At 44.5% G+C, this 21910-nt stretch overlaps 1 protein-coding gene across 1 annotated transcript in view; it reads right to left on the minus strand.

Annotated features, from left to right (window-relative positions):
* DNAAF11 (dynein axonemal assembly factor 11) overlaps positions 1-21910 on the minus strand; it is a 95381-nt gene that overhangs the window by 2173 nt on the left and 71298 nt on the right. The window lies entirely within an intron of this gene.

Raw genomic sequence — 21910 nt, forward strand, 5'->3', positions numbered from 1 at the left:
GATGATTGAATAACTGGTACAATTTCACCACCAGCCCTGGGTGGGACTGTAACTGGTTGTGTGAAGCATCACACAAGCTGAAACAGTGATGTTGTCTGGCAAGCCCTCATGGTACAATCTGCTTTACAACACTCAACAGACTCCAGGAGAGTCCTGATAACTTCAGCTGGAGCTCTTTGTGATGGGCAGGAAGCAGCCTTCAGATACTCACAAAATCACAGAATCAAGGACAGATTGAGGTTGGAAAGGACACTGGAGGTCACTTGATCCAACCCCCCTTCTCCAGCAGGGCCACCAACAGCCAGTTGCCCAGGATCATGTCCAGATGGCTTTTGAATATCTCCAAGACTGGACACTTCCTATTACTGTCTCTGTCCGGCTCTGTGGGGTCCCACGTGCCCCCACAGATGCACGGGTGGGTTCAGTGTTGCAGTCGGTAGCAAAGAGTCGAGAAGGGCATTTGCGTGCACTCCACCAGCAGCATTTATTGCTGCTACACTGTCAAAGGGTGCAGGGGTAAATATGAACATGATCCCAAAGCTCACAGTTTTATCTGGGGGTGAGGAAAAGTCGGGAGTAGGGAACGGGCACCAATGGGGAAGCTCTGGGGGAGTGACGAGGGGTAGAGGCTGACAGCCAACCAGGGAATTCAAACTGGGGTGGATTAACATAACAATAACAGAACAATGCATCCCAGGAGAAGCCTCTTTCTCTCACCATGAACGCTAAGTCTCTGGCACCAGAGACTGTTTTACCAAGAGCTCTCTCTGTCCCTTGTGCCACAGGCCAACTGGCCACCACAACTCCTCTTTTCTGTCTTAATTAAAAAGGCCTCTCCCAGGGATCCCAAAACCCAAATATCCCCAACAACTAAACACACACAAAACAATAAAAACAATCAGAAGCACCCACAACCCAGTGTCCCAACAAGTCCTCAAATCTTTCAGAGGATTTTCTCTCTGAATGCTGGAATGGATGCTCTCACGGGCAGTGGTGAGGCTGAAGCAGCACAGTTCTCTCTGGGCTGCGGCACAGTCCATACATCCATCTCCAGCGGTACCAGGAGCATCCAGAGGTCGGCAGGGTGGTAGGTGTTGGGTGCTGGGCATTGTGGTGGTGAATGTGGGCACAGGCTCTGGCAATTGCTTCTGTTGGGGTTTTAAACAAAGTTAAAAATTTTGCAATTTCAAGTGGGGGGGCCTTTGTCTTCCCCCTTTTACTTCAAGGTCTGGGGAAAGGGGAATGGTATAACAAGCAGTAAATAAAGAGAGGAGTGCAAGTTAACAGAAAACATGTCAATAGGAGTATTGGGGAGTGTGGCTGTGGGAAAGGCAAAGCAGAGGGGTGGTGGTGGGGAATATTAACTGTTGGGAAAGCAACAGAGAGGGTTAGATCTGGGGAGACACCAAGGGTGTTTTGACTTATCCATTCAAAGTCTTGTTTGCAGTTCTGGTGATGGGAGGGCGTGTCTGTTTCTGTGGTGGACATTGGTGCTGTTTTGCGTCGTCTCCGTTTCCAAGCAGTGGTGGTCTGGTCTTTTGACTGCGCCCTGTTTATCTTGGTTGGCATTGTGTCTGCAGCAATGGTGTTTGCTGGGCTGCTGCAGGGCTTGTTTTCTCTGGCAGTTTCCAGGTATCATCTATGACCTTTGGCTTCTTCACCCTAGTCCTCTGGTCTTCACACTTAGCATCAGAATCTGAGAAGTCACTATTCTGTTTCTTTGGCTGCTGTTCTGCCTGCTCTAGCTGCACCTGCAAGCTGGTCAGGTTCACATCTTCCCCCATGACGCTCCCGCAGCTTTCTGGGAACAGTCGGGGTCCTACAGCTTGTTTCCTGCGACCCCCCTCTTTTTCTGCTTCTTGTGCAGCACAGGGCTGGGGGCTGCAGGCAGGGCTGGTGCCAAGGTGAAAGGCACCATGCGGGCAGGGCCCCTGCAGCCGCGGGCACAGAGCGGTGGTGGCGGCGACTTGGCAGCCTCAGGGCATTCGCGCAGCGGCGGCGGGGGGAGAGGCGCGGTTCAGCAGCGCTGCGATAGCCAGGCAGCGGTTGGGGGCGGGTGGGGGGGAGCCAGGGCAAAGCGTCTCTCTAGGAGCTCGCTCCAGCCTGCTGCTACATCGGGGGAGCCAAGTCCACCCGGCTGAGAACAATAATAAACTTCTTCTTCAATTTCTGTGTCATGTGGGTGGTCTGGGCTAGCCGCGGCAAGCGGCAGTGCGGGGCTCGGTCCCGGGCCAGCTGCGGGGTGTGCCCCTGCCTCAGTGGGGGGAGGCAGCCAGGCATGAGCCGGCAGCGGGTCGCGGGCGGGCTCGGAAGCAGCGGCGATGGGGAAGGAAAGAAGCTTTGCTGGGGCCCTTGAGAGTGGCGGGGTCAGGCTTCTCTAGCACCTGCCACAGCTACCGCCGCTTTTTCAGACTGTGTTCGAAGGGCACTAGATTCGCTCTGTTTCTAGTATCATCAGGCTGTCTCAAGCCTTCTAGGGAGTCCCCAAACGCCACTTTTTTCTGCAGCTGTGGTTCCTTGGGGATTATTTCCAAGCTCTCGCGGGGCTGCCAGGGAAGGTCCAGCCCGGGGCTGTAGCCACTGCCAGAGTTTAGCTGTAGGGTGCTCTCAGACAGCAGCTCTAGCAGCTGTTCTTGGGCTTGGTGCCGGCGCCGCTCTACGGCTTTGGGTCGGGGCTTTTCAAGCTGCGGTAGGAACCCGCCGGGGTTGTGACGCTGGGGCGGCCCCGCGGGCTTTGTGGGGGGGGTCACTGCTGCTTTGCTTGCAGCTTCTGCTGGGGCTACTGGGGCCCGAAACCGGCTCAGCTGGGGTGCAGAGCCCATGCTTAGGGGCAGGCTCAGCCTGGCAAGAGCGGCTGGTCCAGCACAGGGCTCAGAGCAGGCGGGCGCAAATGCGCTGCAACCTCCCCTCACAAAGCAGGTACAGGCGTTGTGGTTTTGCAGCAGCTCTTGCAACGCTTTGTGCTCTAGCACACATTGTCACAGCCTCACTATGGCCAGGCAGCAAAGGGAAGGAGATCAGGGCAGCACACGTGGAGGTGCCGCTGTGTCCGAGTGTCCCGGAGTCTTTCTGGTTGCCACCACCCCCACTCTCAGTCTCGGCCACGTGGGAACATGCGGTGGGTTGGGTCTCACGAGCAGGACCACCGATGGAGGGCACAGGGACACAGGAGGGAGATGCAGAGTCCGTGGCTGGGGGCGGGAACTCCCGCCGAAGGGGAAGGGCCCAGTGGAAGAGGCACGGCAACACAAGGGGGAGCAGGTGGGGGAGGGGGACCGCGCGCGGGTGAAAAGCCCGCCACTCCTGCCCCGTGGCCTCCGCCATGCTGGATGAGGGGAGTGGAGGTGGGAGAATTAAAAATAAAAGTAGCAGCGGGGATTGCAGGTCTGACTCTGCTGCCACCACGATCTTGGAGCAAATCTGAAGTAGAGAAAACCAGGGAAGCGGGTACAGGGAAGAGGTCTGGGGAGGAACTGGGGTAGTCTGGCCATTGCTACCCCGGGCAGGGAACAAAAAAAATCGGGAGGAGGCAGGCAGATGGTAGCAGACCTGTGTCATCGGGCAGAATCCATCTCCCGGTTTCCCTTGAAGCAGGGCAGAGGGAACAGGGATGCAGGGAGAGGGAAGCGGTAAAGGGTTTTTTAAACTGGGGTTAACATTTCCCCACCGTTCCCCAAGACTATGAACTGCTTTTGCTAGCTTGTAAAGCAAATAACCTTTTCCCGACATAAATAACCATCACACAAAGCGCTTTAAATACTCAACTAACCACTGCTCAAATAACCACTGAACAAAATGTTTTAAACCTTCCCTGGTATAACGATAATTTTCCCAAACTTCCCAAATCTTAGAACCAGGAGAAAAACTTCCCGCAGGAGACGAGAGCACTCTGCCCCCATCTCCCTCTCTTCCCAACCCTAGAGATAAAAATAAATTAACAGAAAAGGATACAAAAGTGACCCATATTACTTTAGAGGGTCAAATAAAAGTCTCGAGGTCGGTCCACTGACTTAAGACCAGTCTTCTCTTTCTGTATAAGATTGTTGGTCTCCCCTGCCAAGCCCCTGATAGAACTCGGAGGTTTCTTTGGGATAATGACTCTCAAATGCGACTTAAATCCAGAAACTACTGGAGACGCTGTCGGGGGTAGTCTGAGGCACCACACTGGGCACCATTTATTACCATCTCTGTCCGGCTCTGCGGGGTCCTGCGTGCCCCCACAAACGCACAGGTGGGTTCAGTATTAGAGTCGGTAGCAAAGAGTCGAGAAGGGCATTTGCGTGCACTCCACCAGGAGCATTTATTGCTGCTACACTGTCGAAGAGTGCAGGGGTAAATATGAACATGATCCCAAAGCTCACAGTTTTATCTGGGGGTGAGGAAAAGTCGGGAGTAGGGAACGGGCACCAATGGGGAAGCTCTGGGGGAGTGACGAGGGGTAGAGGCTGACAGTCAACCAGGGAATTCAAACTGGGATGGGTTAACATAACAGAACAATGCATCCCAGGAGAAGCCTCTTTCTCTCATCATGACCGTAAGTCTCTGGCACCAGAGACTGTTTTACCAAGAGCTCTCTCTGTCCCTTGTGCCACAGGCCAATCAGCCACCACAACTTCCCAGTTAAATATGACCTCATTTCTTGCTTCTGAACACCCAGTTACACAAAGGATTGATTGAAGTACCTGACATATATTTTAATTTCAAGGAATTTAGCCCAGAACTACACTATGATTTACAGCTATCAATCCTTCACATGTGGAACCCAGCTCAGGCTTGTATAGGTATCCCATCCCCATTTCAAATTCAGCCCTTGGGAGGAGAACATCCCAGGGGCTGGCAATGATCCTAAGGGTAAAGTTTGTCTACACTGCCTTTGGTAGCTGCAAGATTTCCCTCCAGTCATTCCAAGGATGCCACTTATCACTTCTCCAAACACAGGAAGAAATTGCCCTGTCTTAGGACAACTTCTGTCTTCACAAATATAAAACTGAAAATCTATTTCCAGCCTCCTTTTCCTTGCCCACTCATCTCCAAGATGACACTTCCCTCTCCCATCGGAAGCAGTCTCTGACAAGCTGCTCCTCCAGGGCTTTCTGAACACTGCAGCTCTGAAGGATCAGCAAATCCTCTTAAGTCCAGACCACACAAATCCCAGTTTTTCGGTGGCTTGTCTCAAGAGGAACATTTTCCTGCACAGGCAGGCACAGCTCTCCAGACCATGCAGTCTCTCCATGCTGAAAGCAACAGTGTGCTGCACAATACCAGGAGCTCACAACATTATTTTCTCTTGGTTTGCAATTGAACAGGCATACCCTAATGCACAAGTGCCCTTTGAATGATGCTCTCAAATTTACAACTTTTGTTGTTCTCAAACGCTGTCTGTTTCATAATTTGCACCTTCTATGTGCTAGGGTTCAGAAGGGGAAGGGTTAATAATCAATTGTAGAAAACTGCATTTTATTGCACAAAGATGAATGTTGATGATGCACAGTACCAAAATCAGCAAGAAACTACAGTGTGGCTGAAACCTTGTTGCTGCTCCCAGATATCACATAATTCCTGCATCTTATTGAGCAAGGGATGCACTGTGAGTCTTCCAAATTAAGTATTTTTTCCACTTTCCTGGAGAACAAGTGTCCACACCTCCCACCTTGAATGATGTGGGACCCTGCACTATCAGAGCAGCGTTTTGCTACTACCATTATCTTTCCTGTTCCTCCAAAGGTCTGGTTAGGAATTAGCCATGAGAACACAGTCACTAGGCTCTCCTTTGGAACAACCCTCTGCCTACCTATCAAGTCAACCTTGCTGGACCATTGCAAATGTGGGTCTGAGTGAGTCCAGGATACCTGAGCAGTGACAACATGGATGTGCTTCTTAAATCATGTTATTGCTTAGCTTGATTACATAATGAAAAATCCAAAGAAACTGAGCAGAAACTGTGTCTAGAAGACAGAGTGGGAAGGAGTAGGATTTGCTCTCATCTGTTCAGGAGGAGAGCTGAATTGGAAATTAGTATGTAGGTGTAGCACTTAAAAGATCTTGCTTTCTTTTCCTACTATTACCTATTCCCTGTGTGGCTGTGTTCAATATTACTCCATGTACCATTCAGGGAGCAGTTGTTGTCTCAGTTCCTGAGGATTTGGTACAGTGCTTCATTTTCTTCCAAGGCCAGTGCGCACAGTTCACTGAAGCATTAGGGCTTCAGTGCTTTAGGACTACAACGTCTGGTACTGTGCAGGGCCTGGCATGATGAATGGGATCCCTCAGCACTGCAAGAGCAGGCATGCTACATTATTAATGAGCAGGTGAGCAAGGTGTATGTCAGTGCAGTTCTGAAGTGTGTGGACTGAGGCACTGACAGTGAAAGCACATCTGTTAGTCCCATCTCCACCAGATGGTTCCTTTTGGTGCCCAAAGTTGCTGTCATTTATTTTATCAGTAATTTAGATCAGGGCTAACTGAGGAACGGAAACATCCCAGGTAGGGGAATAGTGGTCTGTCAACTGAAAACTTTGACAGGAACATAAACCCATGGAAATTCTTCAGCAATAAGTTAAAGACTCTGAGAGTTTTCTTTTGAATGGACGACTTGATTAAAAAAAAGAGAAACCAATTTTTTTATTAATATCTGCTAAGCTAAGCTCTTTCTTTTTATTGTTATTCTTTCTTGGAAACAAGTTTTTGGAGAAGTTTTTTGCTTGGGAAACAAGTTTTTTGCTCACTAAAAATAGTTTGAAAGCTGATTCTATTTCAGTTTAACAAAATAAAAACAACAAAATGGAAAAGTTTGGCAAGAAGTTGCTAAAAGGCTGAGCAAACAATTATTCAAGGTTTCAGCATCCAAGCAGTTCCTCATGCTCAGAGCTTCAGGGACATTTAAACCAGGGCAGTACTTTCTCCTTGGGGTGGATGCCGAGGACACGCGTGGGCAGCCAGGGCAGCAGCAGGGAGCAGCTGGGACCGAACAGGCTGTTCCCAGTCAGTCAAATGTCTGTTTGCTGATCTGTGACCCTGTAAACTGGGAAGACTTGGTACATTTTTAACTGAGGTTCAGTAGCAAGGCCACACGTTTGTTGGAATCTTCAGGCAGCCTGGACTCACCTCAGTGTTGTAATGTTTCACCTTTTTAAAGAGGGTGTCATAACCTCCTGGGCTCCCAAGATAAACATCAGTTCTATTCTCTCACTTTATGATGAAAAGACAAAATACTTCTTCCATGAATGGCTGTGTGTTCATCTTGCTGTCCCATCCCATTCTCACAGCAGTAAATGCTGGGCTGTGACCATGGCTGGAGGTTGGATGGGGCTCTGAGCCACCTGGTTTAGTGGAAAATTTCCCTGCCTATGGCACTGGGCTGGAACTGGATGATTTTGAGGTCGTTTCTAGCACAAACCATTCTATAATTCTATGATTCTGTGATTGTTTTCTTGGATACTGAAATCAAACTGAGGAGCACTCAAGCTTAGCTTGATCTTCTTTGTTAGCCAGAAGATCATTTGTGATATCCAGGTACACTAGGATGTTGAAGTCTTTGGTAGATGTTTCTAGCAAGCTATGAGAACAAAAGCATTGTGAGATGAATGGTTTCAAACTCTTAAATTCCTGGTGGGACTTTAGGCTGAGCTGAGGGGAATTTTTTTTTTTTTCAAACTCAAAATATGTTAATAGGAAAACAAAGAAAAAATTGAGGGAAGGGTTTTAACCTATTTTGCAGAAGCTTAGACAGAGTCATAAACTTTCTTTTGAAGACTGGTTTGAAGTGTGTGTTTTAGCAGTTCAAAGATCTCTTTTAGCAGTTCAAACCAGTAGTAATAAAATTAGAAACGTGGCCAAAGACAAAATGCAGCATTTTGAACAGTCAGAAACAGATTGCTCCCACTGTCCTTTCTGAGCGTTGAGGTTGCTTGCAGTACTGTTGAAGTTGCATGAGGTTCTTTAATGGAACTGAATTTGCAATGACTGGTTTTATGGCATTTCTCTGCATCCAGCAACCTGACAGCAGCCAGTATGGGGAATTATAAGGTAGAATTGATAGAATTGTGAGCTGTAGAACCTGCCTGCAGAAGCACATGGCAGCACAAAGGAGCACATGGCGGCACAAAGGAGCACATGGCAGCACAGAGAGGCTTGTCTCCACTGGGCCCTGGGGGGAGGAGGTGTCACACGGCAGAGCCCTGCAGAGAGGAGCCTGCCAGGAGCTGAGGGACGGGTGAACAGAGAGTGATCACCCCATAGAAGGACATTGAGAAAGTGTTGCTGATGTGGCAACACGGGATAGGTCATGCCACATAAGGAAATACTGTGCCTTAGAAAAGTGTATAAAATCAGCTCATTCCTTTGAATAAACGATTCAGATTCCCTGATGGTCTGGGTCTGTGATTCAGTTGCTGACAGCCAGAACCCAGTTTTTGTTCCTTTCCAGTGCAGCATCTCTTTCCCCCTATATTTGTAGTCTATGTAGTGTGTGTAGTTGTACTATTGTAACAGCCTCAGACACCTCAAACTCCACCCAGCAAAGACTTGATGGTGGCTGAGGGGTGTTCCTCAAGCAGAGGAAGTTCAGGGTGCTGTGCCTTCCTCCCTAGTGCACAAGATATTTAGATTGGCTGCAGAGAAATTATTTTTAACTCTGCTGCAGCCATAGATTTTGGTTACCTAAGCTGGATGTTGCTCTATTAAGGTAAAAAGACATCATTTTTCTGTTTGCAGAACATATAAGACAAATTAAGACCCTGGGGGATCTGATGGTCACTCTTTTCTGCCATGGGGACTTGCCATTCCTGATGTTTGATCCTAGTGGGGACACTTTCCTGGAGCAATGTTCAGGCACCTTTCTGTAGTTTCAGAAGAATACTGCAAACCCACTTTTGCAATTTCATAGGGGGGAAAAGGTTCAAACAAAATGTTTACACTTAATGCCACAATGTGAGGTGATAGAAATTATTGTCCCTTGCATGGCAGAGGTTTTGGGCAGTGCAAGGTCCAGAGCTCATCCCAAGACTTTGCTATTGCTAGCAGAAGCTTCCAGCTCAACATCCACTTGCAGTTTGAATCCCACCAATTCAAGAGATTTAAATGCATTTTAATGTCTTCCTGTGTACTTTCTTGTTCCTTTGAGTCCTGGTGGCCCTTGTGAATTTCACAGAGTTCAGCACAGAAGCCAGCAAGTGAATAAAAAAAAGAGCTCAGAGGAAGAGATGTAGATGAGGATCCATTCTGCCAGATCACTATCTACTTCCAGGCTGAATGACAACTGATCTGCTCCTATCTTGGCCCAATCAGCCTGCTCTTAGAAGAATGATCTATCAAGGAAAGTCTAAATATGTCCAGGCTTGGAGAAAGAGCTCCCAGCAATTCATCATGGAGGCCAGAGACAGAGCAGTTTAAAGGTATTCTCAGTGCAGCTCCTTCACCTGTAGCTGACCTTTCTGCTCAAAAAGATAATTAATTCTTTCAGACTGTCAAGACCTTGTTCTTTGGAGGCATCACTAAAAGGGAAAGTGCCTCCACCACAAGATATTTTTGTCCTCACCAGGAAGCTACAAGAGCACTAATTTAAATGCATTAATGCAATGTTGCAATTTGTGGATGTTGGAGGGAAGCCCACGTTCCTCCCCACTCCCTCAGCTGCCTTTCAGCATTTCTGTCTGTGACAGGGCTGTGCTGGACCAGAACTGTGACTTGGAGCTACTGGACACTGAAAGATGTTCCACTGGGAAGGGTGGGAGATGTGGGAAGCTGAATTGGGAATTTCCAGGTCTCACTGCAGCAGCTCACAGCACAACAGGGCCTTGGCCCCCAGTTTCCAAAATTTGCCCTTAGATCATCAGGCACAAGCTGTATTAATCAGCAGAAGCTCTGCACTAACACAACTGATGGAAAGCTGAAGGCAAGAATGACTTGGCCAAACCAAAAGGCCTCATTCAGATCTTCTAAATACCTTTGTATTTCCCCAACAGATTTCCAGCAAGCTCGGAAAGATCAAAACTCTGCAATCAGCTGGAAATTTTCAGTGAGGATTTTAGTGTCTACACTGGGATTTGTGGTGTTTGAAAGTCACAGTGCTCACTGTTCCATGCCTTAATTTCCCTACCTTTAACTGGAGATGATGTGGCAATAACTAATATCTGGAAAGCACTTCAAATGTTTATACAATGCATTCCCTAGAGCCAGTTACCTACAATCAATGGGATATAATGGCCTTATATTATCACAGTAATTAAATACTTCCAGCTCTTAACTAATGTTTACAGTGCACCAGTGAGATCGAGGAAATCTTAACTTTACCTTGTTGACAGAGAACACATGTAAAAGAAAAAATAGTACAACATTCAAGACATCATATATAAAAAATCCCAATGTGCTTCTAAGCAATTAAATCCAAAGAACTGTTAGGCAACTTAGATCATTTAATTTTTGGACTGCAGGAGTCCACCCTGAAGCTCAAAGAACTACAGCCATGCACTACAGGTCTTACTATTAGATCCTGGTAATAAAAACTAGATTATGATTGGAGAAGCTGTACTTCTGCAGCCCTTTCCAAGACATTTACTATCTATGGTTCTGAATACAGATCTGCACTAAATTGTTGCTGGAACAGAAGGAGACATATTTGTTCTCTGAAGCATCTGTCTCAATAGCCAATATTGGTATTACACTTCTGCTAACAAGCACATCTTTATTGACCCACACATCATTTTGGAGAATTTTTTTACCTTTATCACACTTATGTGGTATCAAATGTAAAAGTCTGTTTGGATTGAGAATAGGTGATAGAGGCATTTTGTAAATAAAGGTATCTACAATTTAATGAAAAAGAAAAAGACCAAACAGAACCTTCTAGGATTTTATGTCTGAAGGCCGGGTTCTGTTCTGCTTCACCTTTCCTTCCTCCAACCTGGAAAAGAAAGGATAAATCTGGTGCAGTCAGGCCTAGGGTCTAGGTATATATACATATATTCCTTTTACTATGAGCAAACACATAGGCTAGAACCATAATTACAAACGCTGGCTCACCAAAATCTGAACTTTTCATGACCTACTCCTGTGTTTTGTGCACTTGAAAGAGAACAGAGACTAAAAAGATGTATCTGAATAATACAAGACGTTCTGTGCATAGGATGGTGCAAAGTGCATCTCCAATGTGATAACCAGGAACCAAGTGGGACTGTGTTATTTCAAACTGATTCCGAGTTGTGTAATTTATCCCTCAGAGAATTTGCTGCAGCATAAGTAACAGCAGACAGACCAGCCCAAGTCTGAAAAACATACTCCATTTGATGTATCTTTAGAGTAATACTGAATAATAGAAGATATTGTGTATCATCTTAATTTTTATGCTGCAGCACCACAATAGAGGTCAAACAGAAATTTTCATTCCTAAAAATAAGAAAAAAAATCTCAAACATGTAAAAGTCTAGAAAGACAGTGGGGAACTTTTCTTTGACTTCTGTGCTAGATCAGGCTGCTCATATCCCTATTTTCTCAGTCCTTCAAATATGGCATCTGATGTCATTTTTTAGACTTGAGATGAAGAAAACAGACTCTTTTAGCAGCTTATGAAGGAAAAACGAAAGGAACTTCTGCTGTCCATTTCTTTCCACTTCCTCCTGCTGCTTTCATATATAAAATTGTTCATAAGCATTCACAGAGAAAATACAATTCAACCTCAAGTAGAAATGTAGTATCATAGAGTGGTTCAGGTTGGAAGGGACCTTAAAGGTCATCCAGTTCCAATCCCCCTCCAATGGACAGGGACACTTTGCACTCCACCAGGTTCCTCAAGGCCACCTAATAATTCCACCATTCTCAATGGCATTTCTATCAAATGCCTGACAAAAGTTTGACAGGAACCTACAGCAAACTCAGTGTTGTGTCAAAAGGAGCTCATTTCAGCAGTGTGTGGTAGAGATCCTTGGTCTTTTGTTAGATACCTTTGACCCAACCTTCTGTCCCACATGCCTTCAAATTCAAAGCTCTTGCTGCTCATTAAATTCCTACCTTTGGTTCAGGGGCTTAAATCACTCTATCAGAGCCAGCAATAGACATGAGCCAAAGTTTGCTTTACGTGAGTAACTACAATAGTAGAGAAATTCTTGTTGGCTCAAAAGGTTGTTAAAAACAAAGGGAAAAGATATAAAGACCTCCACTTTGCAACATTTACTGTGTCTGTGCACTTCATGTGATTTGGGAAGCATTAGCATTTTGTTTTGTTTCGGTCTTGTAATTAGAAGGATTGTGCTTCATTATCCTACTGTAGCTCCCACTGTGACACAGTCCTGGTTATCTTTCAAAAAGCAATATTTCATACCAGCATCCAATTCTGTCAACTGAGTATAAAAGCATTGGAAGTCTCTCCATTTCTTATTTCAAAACAGTATTTAGAGAAAAAGGAAACAACACCTCCCCATCCCCAGCCATTTATTCTTATGGAGTCATTATATTTGGGAATGATAGAACGAAACATTTCAGACAAGGGAGTTAATTTCCATAGAACTGAATACTTGAACTGTTGAGGGCAAAGATGTATTTTGGGGGCTTGGTTTTTTTTCCCTTTCTCTTTACATGATAGCTCTTACTAAAAGGGAAAAAATGAGTTCACATTAATTAACTGGAATTAATGTGATGTAAAGGAGGGGATTGGGTCATTTTTTTTCCCCCAAAAAAGGCCCTGAAGAGCCATTCTGCAGAAGTATGTTTGTGTAGAAACAGGCAGTTTTCATTCTAAGAAGTCTCCAAGGTTGTCTCTATGAGCTGTATCCAAAGAGCTCCACTGCCTGTTTCTTTTCTTTACCTCATCTCCAGTATCCTGCCCTTCCTTTAACAATCAGAGCCTCTCCTTGTACAAAACATATGCTCATAGCTAATAAGATGATGTTGTCAGTGATACATATAATCTTGTGTTCCTGTGTGCATATGTTAACTGCAGTATTAGTTTGGAGTATTCTGATATTCAGAAGGGAAAAGGGCTTTCCTATATTTATGTTAATTAGCATAACATAGTCTACCCAGAATTCATCATACTCTGCTAAGCTCTGCCAGAGAAAATGTATTAATAGCTGAACTGTTGCGATCCTTTATTAATATCACCACTGCGAGCTCTGTACCAATTTTAAGGCTTATCAAGAAGACAGGATTCTTGTACTTATTCCTTAAGTCTTTCCTAGTAAACAGAGATAATGAAAAAATTGCTCCAGGGAAAGCAGTTTGGGAGCAAAGGCAAGTGGTATTTAACTCCACAATGGAGTTCTGTCGTGTAGCTGTTAGGTCAGTGGCAATGAATTCTTCCAAGGATTCCCAGTTCAAGGGAACATTTTGTGCTTCCTCATTCCAGATAATACCTACACCTTAAATCCTTGCCATGAAGGCCTGGGGAGGCTCCCCTCATAAGAGCACTCCCAAGAGCGTCAAAAGTGGAGATGTCTGTTTTCTTGGAAAGCTCTGGTGTAGCAGGATGTTCTGCCTAAGTGAGGGTAAATCAGCTTAAACTTTGACCAATTTGCAAAAGTTATCGGTGGGTGGAGAAGTGGGGTCACAATGCTTCAGATGTTGGAGAGTGCTGAGACCAGCGTGACTCATCAGTCCCTAAGTGAAACATTCAGGGGATGTGAAGACCATGTTTTCTAGCTGAAACTGGCACTGGTGAGGATGCAGCCCACACAGCTCAGCCAGAAACATCTGACTGACAAGTCAGTCACTTTATGCTATAAAAGCCCAGTCCCGCTTTTTAACGGCAGGGACTTCTAACATGCCCCTTCTAGGAGTGCATGGAGACTCCTCCCTGGAGTGGGGATGCCCCTCAAGGTCACTCCTCCAGGCTGAGCAAAAGAGGTTTGACCAAAGTCATTGATATGGATAAGTAACACCAATCTCTACTTAATAATTATTAAGATAGCTTTGAAATTGTTAATTTAATAAATAATGTGCTATATTAGTAGTTATAATTATCTATACCGTGTAGTAAATAATACTGATTAAGGTCTCTGTCTAATCATTACCATTATCATCATCAATTTAAACAAAGCATTTATTTTATTTATATATTTGGCTTAATATCCTTAATCCTGTGAGACAAAGTCATGTGAAGGTTCAATTACACCTATATAATCCTTTAGACACAAGCCATTGACAAAGTCTGGGACTAGAAGTGGATCCAGCTAGACCCTGACTCCTTTCAGAGGAGTTTAGAAAGCAAGGGGGTTCTTTCTGCTCCTTGTGACTCAACAGGAGGGTCTCCCTGATAAACCTTGCCCAAAGCTTCTGTGCAGTCCTCGACATTTGGTGTGATACTCTTTTCCTCTCACAAGGATTCACTTCGACCTTCTCCTTTTCACTTCAGCTTCACTCTTTCCTTGTTGTTCCCACATTTCAGCACTTTTTTTGTATCCTTCACTCTTTTTCTTCAAGGTGTCACCTTCTCCTACTATCTGATCATCTCTGAACTGCATGTCTGGACCCAGGGCACAATTTTTGTAGAGAAATAAAAGCAGAGAGAATTTTAACACACCATGTGTAGGGCATGCCCAGCCACTGCCCTGGAGGGACGTCTGCTGAGATAAGGAGATTGCTCAATCTCCCAGCAGAACTCCCCTGGAAAGGCAACCACTTTTCCAGTTACGGCAAGAAGAAGACAGACCCAGAATCCTCTGGGAGACCCTATGCAGATCCTTTGTAGCCCATTGGCCTTTACCCTCTGACACCCACCCCTGTATCCCTATAAAGCCAGCCCCCTGCCCCTGCGAGGGCAGAGGGATGCTCGTCCCTGGCTCCCCTTTGCTGGACTAATAAAGCTGCCTCGTGCAGAACAGCTACACGGGCCTCTCATCTCTCTCCCTGGTCTGCCCTGGAGGCTGCCCTGCAGAGCTGAGCTGAAATCACGAGCTGACAATCACTAAAGAGCTGACAGCCTCTGCACGGGCCCTCCTAGCCAGCAGCTGAGGGAAGACACCGGGCCTCGAGAAGACGATCTCTTTTGGGACCATCTCTCCGGACTGGTCACAGCTTCCTTGGTCAGAGCTACTGACACTACACCAGCTGTCATAACCAAGTGTGGGCAGTGCATTGTTTAATACATCGTATACTCTGTCTGTCTGGGGATTTCATCTGCTGATGATTTTTATCAAAGGGACTGTTTTGCTTGCATAGTAAAAGGACTCATTCTTCTTGTGTTCCTGGGTACAAACTGACACAAATATGATTAATGCAAACCTCCAATAATTACCACTGTTAAAAAAAATCATCAAGCTGAATAGGGAAAACGTGAAAATATGAAGAAGAAAGGCAAAGGAAGTGCATTATAATTTGAATAAGAACAGATGCATGGCTATGAAGCAGAAAGACAAAAAACATGAAAAAAATTGCAAAGCATCAAGGCATGTTAGGTCATTTCTAGCATCTCTGTATTTGCAAAAGAAATAATTGAGGCAAGGCCTATAGGTGAGAACCATACCAAGGAAACACCCTCATCTAGGCACAAGTTTCACCAATTGGCTGCACTGACCAAGAACATGAAAAAATAGTAACAGCCACATATCTCCATCTGGCACAGCTTTTACAAGTCAGTCCTGGCACAAAAGCAGCTGTCCTAGCAAGGCAAGCCCTTATACCTGCAGGTAAACACTACAGGGGACACACATTTCTGTTTCCCTAAGCCTAGGAAAAGGGCTGTCTCCCCATGTGTCAACAATATTTCCTTGCCTTTGTTTCCTACTACTCTTCCCTGAAGGGGATTTTGAGATCCGACTGGCTTTCACAAGGTCTAAATTTCATTAAATCATAATCTTCCCCACTCTTTTAATGCTTTATTGGAGAGTATTAGTTTTCTGAGCTGCTGTCTATTCGTCTTTCCCATATTGCTCTATTTCATCAATATAGTTCATCTTTTAAGTTGATTTTTTGGTGAGGGTTATTCATTAAGGTTTGATATGCATTTGAAAGCTGCTAACCCTTACCATTTATCTTTAATGAAAAAAAAATAGCCTATTTGTCACAGAAAATTTGTCAAACACTGTCTCATTGGGACATTTAACACCTGCTTAACTGACAGAAATGATTTGACTGTGTAGCCTCAGAAGGTTTACAAGTGACACAAAACTGGAAGAGGTGATTGATTCACAAAAGGGTCATGCTGCCATTCAGAGGGACCTCAACAGTATGGAAAAATGGGTTGTCGGGAGTCCCATGAAATTCAATACACGGAAGTGGAAAGCCCTGCGTCTGCCGAGGAACAACCCCATGCACCAGGACAGGCTGGGTGCCAGCCAGCTGGAAAACAGCTTTGCACAATAGCACCATGGGGTCCATGGTGGACACATGGACACAGAAATTTGTCATTGCAGCAAAGAGGTCCAGTGGCCTTCTGGGCTGCAATAGATGGAGCATTTCCAGCACATTGAGGGAGGTGGTCGTTCCCCTCTGCTCATCACTGGTGAGACACATCTGCAGGTTGTGTCCAGTGCTGGGCTCCCCAGTACGAGAGTGATGGACTCACTGGAGCAAGTCCACTGAAGGGCTGTGAAAATGATGAGGTGTTTGGAGCATCTGTTGTACAGAGAGGCTGAGAGAGCCCAGACTATTAATCCAGAAGCAGAGAAGGATCAGGGGATTTTATCTTATCTTATCTTATCTTATCTGTATAAGTACCCGTCTGGGGGGGTAAAGGTGATAGAGATTCTTCTCACTGGTGTTCAGTGACAGCAAAAGAGGCAATAGGCACAAATTGAAATACAGGAAATTCCACTTAAAATAAGAAAATGCCTTTGTATTGTGAGGGTGTTTGAAAATGGAATGTGTTCCCCAGAGAGGTTGTGTAGTGTCCATTCGTGGAGATATTAAAAATTCAACAGGACATTTCCCTTGGCAACCCGCTGTAGGGTGACCCTGTTTCGAGCAGGGCATTGAACTAGATGAGTACCAGATGTGCTTTCCAACCTTAGCTGCTATGTGATTTTGTGAAATACATTCAGCCAACCTGCCCAATTCCTGAATAAAAAAAAAGAAGTCACAAATATTCTTTGTTTGAAAGTCAGTCACTGTGTAGCTTACATTCTGAAGTTGTATAAAATCAGGAGTGACAGGGAGGGCTTTGCTTGGTTCTTCAATGAAACAAATTCTCTGGAGTAACACTTCAATGTTACTGCCTCCATCCCAGCTAAGACCTGAGGGCTTGGACTACAGATCTGACATGCTCAAATCTTTAGCACACACTGTAGTGTTACTTAATTCTTAAATATGAGATTGTTCATCAGTTTTACTGGAGTGGTGGGCAAGACAAGAGAGGTCAACTGCTGACCTAGGAACAGGAGCCAGCCTTTGAGTTTAAGGTCAGAGGTCCACCTATGAGACTGGGACAATGTATCTGACACTGGGATGTACTCTAGTAACTAGGCTGTTGTCAGTTGTCCAAAATGAAAACTCCACAATTTCGAGTATCTTCAGGTGCTCTTGTTCAGACTTGAGCAAGACATGCCCTCTTAAACAGCAGCAGGAGGATGTTCTGAGTTTACAGTTTTAATTAGACAAGGATAAATTACTGGGGGAAACTGAATACTGTTCATTTGGTGTCTCAACAGAGGAACTCTTTAGAAGTCAGCACAGAAGATACACAGATCAAATTAAAGTGGCAAATATACCCACAGACACTGATATGTTTCTCTTTCCATCAGAAATTCTCAGGGAAGAATTTCCTCTGGCATCCAGGACCTTCCTTTTGCAAGAATCTCCATATTTTTTTGCATCCTAATGGTACAGTTTAGGAAGAACAATATTCTCTAAAATTTAATTTTCTTCTACTTCAGCCTAATGATTTCCTGATCGGCCCCAGCAGGGATTCAGACTTAAACTTCCTAACAGCTTATATATAGTAGCAAGAAACCAATAAACACATTTTGATTACTGCAGTGGTGCTCAGCTGTGCCTCTTGATACAGCAACAAAGAGGAGGTGCTGTCTGGAGTCATCTTGGGATGCTTAAGGAGGGGGTTTAGGAAGTGAGAACCAAGATGCTGAGAGTCCCGTGGCTGAGCAAAGGCAAAGGTGCTTGCAGTCAGCGCATTAATGGTAGACGAAAATTACTTTGGACATCTCAGAAGAGCTGGAAATGGCTTTGTGCATGCCCATGCCCATGTAGAACCATAAGTGGAGGGTCTGGAAAGATGTGCTGGAGGTTGCAGGTCTCTGAGGTCTCAGCAGGGAGCAGACATGGAGCCCTCCAAAAGCCAGAGCAGCAAGAGCTGAGAAGGAGACTGAATCCATTATGAAAGTTATGGTTATTGAGTAGAAAGTCTTGGTTCAAATGATGTAGCATTTGATGCCTGGGTAGAAAACCTTGGCCAATGTTCACTGGAAAATGCAAGAGTCAGGCCATCTGCTGCAATGCAAGAGAGACAGAGGCCATTTCAGAAGAACTATAAACTGCAATTAATTAACGGGGTAGGAAAGAGAAAAAACTACTGTGCTGTGAGATCCAATCCCTTAAAAGATATAAAAGCATTGCTTTGGTGCATACTAGCTCAACCTATGAGTCACTGTGCCAAATCCATCCCTGGTTTTGAAAGGCTGGAGAAAACAAAAAGAAATTTATTCTTTTCATTCTCTAGAAAAAACCTTTAAGCTCAAATACTTACATCAGAGAGAAACTGCAGATCAAAGAGGCTGAACGCTGTGTTATTCAAGCAGGTTAGATAATTAAAGTTCTCCAGTTTACCACAGGGTTTGTGTCTAGCTCATAATAGTTGCTGTATCTGAGCTCTTCTTAAGGGTCAACCATCCCTTCTTCTTTCTGTCATACAATTACTTTTCCATCCGGGTTTGTGGAGCAAAGAGGACACTCAGTGGCTGGTTAGGTTATCACAGGTGCGTGTTCCAGCATTTTTCCAAAGGAACTACTCCTAGATGCTGTTGGCAGAGGTTGTTCACAGAAGCCTGCAGTGCCATGTTGGGTACAACACTAGCTCCAGACTTCCAGACAAGGACAGTACTCCCCTACTCCAGTCATGGGCATACTAAGGCAGTGATCTGTTTCTCAAGTATATTTCTGGCAAATGCATTTCTTAGAAGAATTTCTTGTGGTTTCTATGAGATGGAAGGAAAAATATTTGAGAATGTCTCAACAGGATTTTTCCTCTTTGTATTCTTTGTAGAAAATAGGATTACCTGCTTTTAGTATTCACAGCCTCAGCTTTCCCCGTGCTGTTAGGATAAGCCTCCAGTGCATAAACCCAGGGGCCTTTGTGAGCACTGTAGGCACTGACTTACCCAGCTCCAGCTGAGATGGAGACTTAGATCAGGGCCACAGAGATGCAGCAAGGCAAAAGTAATGTTTGTGGGCTGAAAGGGTCCAGGCAAAAATTTGGAGGAGAATTTAGTTTTGAGGGGTTTAGCCTGTGTCCCAATGCCCTCCCACTGTCATGGCTGATGGAGCACACTGGTGTGAGAGTAGAAAACATTTAACAACCACTTTGCAAGCAAAAGACCTTGACAAAAAGCCACCAGCCATGTGGTGCATACCACATACAGTGTATATATACTGTTATCACTGCAGTGCCTGCTCATCTGCCTCAGCAGCTTCTTTCCACAGGGTCCTCTTCCCAGACAGGGAGTAAAGCACAGGTTCTTGCATTAGTGAATGTTGTCACACAGCATTCCTCCCTGTAACTCCCAGAGAAAGGCTGCAAACAGCCTGGAGGTTTGACCACAGCTGTGGTTGTATTCACTACTGAGTTACCCAGACAAAATGAGCAGTGCCCATTTCTTAAAAAATAGGTAGTGTATATGTTCCAGAATTAATGTATCCATGAGCTTCTTTCATTATCAACATAAATACAAGGAAGTCAGGAACTCAATTTCTTCTGCTCTCTACAGGTTCCTGGCATTGGGGAATAAAGAATATTAGCAGAAGAGCAGAGGCAAACTATACCACTGCTGCCTATGGTTTTCTGTACCTTCAAGGTTGGTCTGGTAACATTTGCTGTAATTAAGCTGATGTATAAATAAAGGGGGAACGGTGGGTGGACAGAAAGATTGCAATTTCTAACTAGAGTAGTGCTCATTTGGATAGTGACTGACACTAGGAAGTGATTGTCAAAGTCTTTTTTGACATCCTCAGGCTGATAAAGACTGCAAGAGGATTTCCCACTGATATCAAGCAGAAATTTGCACAGAGATCAAAGGCAGAATAAAACATTCCTGTAGTGAGTAAACTCTGAAAAAATGTCCATTACTTCTAACATACTGCACTGGCTACAATTGACAATGTGCTTTGCAGCACATCATCCTGCTTTATCCTCCTTTGGCATCTGACTTGGATTCTCTTGCCTCTTTCTTTTTTTGCTTCTCTCGCAGTCTCCCCAGATGCCCCACCTGGCAACACAGTCAGTAGCAGAGCTTTTATTAGTAGCATCTTCTAGGTTTGACAATTATTAGTCAGCTCCAGGCCTTTAAAAGGAAACAGGTCTGATTACATTTATACTCCTTGGATGCTCTTTAGCACAGGGACCATGTTTTCACCCTGTATCTGCAAGGCACAGTAAGTGATAATGAGTCATATTGGAACTACCATGATGGAAAAAATAGTGCAACTGCTGCTAACAAGGGTCATAGTGAGGGGCAGGTACAGACATCATTCAGAGGAGGTGTTTTGGGCTGCCTGCAGAAGAAATAGCTAATGCTGCAACAATGTATTTGGGAAATTTTGTCAGCAGACATATTGGTGACTTAAAATACAGAGAGATTTATATATTTTTATGCTTGTATATGTATATAAGCTTATATATACTTGATCTTCCATACTATGCAGAATAACTGTCAAGCACACAGGTACAGTGAACACCTCGATCTGGACAAATCCTATTGCCAGGCTTAGGTTTTGATTTGTCATATCACTAGGGTTTATTGTTTTTGCTGTTCAACACTGGATCAAAATAGATCTGACACATTTTTCTCATCCCTTCAAAGCAGACTGCAGTAAGGTGATGCTTCTGGACTCTATCCCTTTACATCCATCTGGGACAGTTCCTCAAACTAAAGGCTTTGTGCAAATAATCATCTCCCAGGTAAATCAATATGGAACTAAATACTGACACATTTTCTTAAATCATATTTTTGTTAAACTTCCTAAAACAGTTCAGGTGTCTGACACCACTGAAATCAAAACAAACTAATCTTCAAAATGTTTTAAAGTATCCATTGTTCAAACAGATGCCTGTGACATAACTGGGGGTTTTTCTGCAGGGATAAGGACCAAACAGGCTAATTTAGGATTTGCCTAGTTATTTCCTATTGTTTACCTTTAAGTCAGCAATTTCAAACTAGTCCCACTGTGATTGCTTTGTCCTTAAAAGTCACTTCTCCCTGCCAAAATCTTTCCAGCATTATGTTATTACTTGTCTCCAACTTGCCTAAAATTTCTTAAGTTTAACTGGATGCAGTTCAGTTTGAGAATTAAAGCAATACAAGAGCATAATCAATGAACAAGAAAAAGCAACATTATCCTTTCTCAGTGTGTTGCATGCTGCAAAAGTCAAACTAGACCAATCTCAGTCCACAATTACACATATTCCTTTCAGTACACCCATAAGAACTCCATTAGGGCTGGCACCAAAGACCAGAAACTATCTGAGAGTCTTTTGAACATGGTTTGTGAACATAAAAGTCCTTCAGACTTTAGACATCTAAAATTTGTGAACATGGCTTATGTAGGCTTCATAAGAGTTTGGCTCACATGCTACCAGAACATTCAAAAAGGCTCTTTGTCCTTATGCTTGAACTGACTAGAATAAAAATACCTAAAGAATCCTAAAACAAAAGTAAAATCAATATGTCATTAGCTTCAGAGGGAGGGACACAAACTTATATTTGATAGTGCAAATAGGCTCACAAGCCCAGAAATGGGAAAATGGAAGGAGGAACAA

The sequence above is a fragment of the Corvus kubaryi genome, unplaced genomic scaffold, assembly GCF_017639235.1.
Source record: "Corvus kubaryi isolate FWS band 111438036 unplaced genomic scaffold, C.kubaryi_AGA036_p1.0 37385, whole genome shotgun sequence".
NCBI classification, from domain to species: domain Eukaryota; kingdom Metazoa; phylum Chordata; class Aves; order Passeriformes; family Corvidae; genus Corvus; species Corvus kubaryi.